The sequence below is a fragment of the Meles meles genome, chromosome X (assembly GCF_922984935.1).
Source record: "Meles meles chromosome X, mMelMel3.1 paternal haplotype, whole genome shotgun sequence".
Lineage (NCBI taxonomy): Eukaryota > Metazoa > Chordata > Mammalia > Carnivora > Mustelidae > Meles > Meles meles.
In genome coordinates, this window is record NC_060087.1 from 92857068 (window position 1) to 92858707 (window position 1640).

General features: G+C 40.1%; 1 pseudogene; it reads left to right on the top strand.

The window, feature by feature from the left end:
• Positions 1-522: 522 nt before the first annotated feature.
• Positions 523-1362, top strand: LOC123934465 (annotated as a pseudogene).
• The last annotated feature ends 278 nt before the right edge of the window (positions 1363-1640 follow it).

Below are 1640 nucleotides of genomic sequence, written 5' to 3' on the forward strand. Positions count from 1 at the left end.
GTATTCTGGATTTTTCAATGTTTTTGAGGGAGGCTTGGATGGCTATGTATTTCCCCCTTAGAACCGCCTTTGCTGTATCCCATAGGTTTTGGACCGAGGTGTCTTCATTCTCATTGGTTTCCATGAATTGTTTAAGTTCATCTTTGATCTCCTGGTTGATCCAAGCATTCTTAAGCAAGGTGGTCTTTAGCTTCCAGGTGTTTGAGTTCCTTCTGGACTTTTCCTTGTGATTGAGCTCCAGTTTCAAAGCATTGTGATCGGAGAATATGCAGGGAATAATGTCAGTCTTTTGGTATCGGTTGAGTCCTGCTTTATGACCCAGTATGTGGTCTATTCTGGAGAAGGTTCCATGTGCACTTGAGAAGAATGAGTATTCTGTTGTTTTAGGGTGGAATGTTCTGTATATGTCTATGAGGTCCATCTGGTCCAATGTTTCATTCAATGCTCTTATTTCTTTATTAATTTTCTGCTTCGATGATCTGTCTATTTCTGAGAGAGGCGTATTAAGATCTCCTACTATTGGGCGTGGCTGCAGGGGAGGCCGCGGCGGGGAAAATGGCGGATGGGAAGGCGGGAGAGGAGAAGCCTGAGAAACCGCAGCGAGCTGGAGCCGCCGGATGACCTGAAGAAGAAGCAGAAAAACCTGTGAAAACTAAGACTGTTTCTTCCAGTAATGGAGGGGAAAGTTCCAGTCGCAGCGCTGAGAAGCGATCAGCTGAAGAAGAAGCTGCAGACCTCCCAACAAAACCTACAAAGATCTCCAAGTTTGGATTTGCCATAGGTAGTCAGATGACAAAGAAAGCTTCAGCCATATCCATCAAACTTGGATCAAGTAAGCCTAAAGAAACTGTTCCAATGCTTGCTCCAAAAACCCTTTCAGTAGCAGCAGCTTTTAATGAAGATGAAGATAGTGAGCCAGAGGAAATGCCTCCAGAAGCAAAGATGAGGATGAAGAATATTGGAAGGGATACACCAACATCAGCAGGACCAAACTCCTTCAATAAAGGAAAGCATGGTTTTTCTGATAACCAGAAGCTCTGGGAGCGAAATATAAAATCTCATCTTGGAAATGTCCATGACCAAGACAATTAAATGATGTGTTGAAATTGGGGTGTGGGGTGGGTGTAAAGTTAAAAGGAACAGTTTCCTTTTTTAAAGAATGGTATAAGACTATCTTTGGAGCCGCCTTTTTTTTTCTTTTTTTTTTTAAGATTGAGTGGTACACTAATAAATGAGAGTTTGAAATTAGAGGTAATTTATGTTTTATATACAGATTTCAAGACATTTGCTAATTTTGTAGTTTCATGTGATTAGTTTCCAAAGGTTACAGATAATAAAAAGTCAGAAATGGTACCTTTCTAAGAATTGCATATTTTTTTAGACACAACTATTAGCACATTAAGAGGAACGCAAAAAGTTATCGTCTATTAACCTGCAAGCAATTACTCTTAACTCCCTTATTAACCCAAAGTGTCTGGCTCCCAGGAACAGCCTTATAGAGAGGGAGTATTGTATTGGGAAGAAAATGTTACTGGCGTATGACTGAAAAAAGTAGGTTAGATAAAGGCTTTTGTTTTTCCCTAATGGGCATTTGTTTTGTTTCAAGTCATTGTAAACTAGATATTGCATTGCTATCAGTT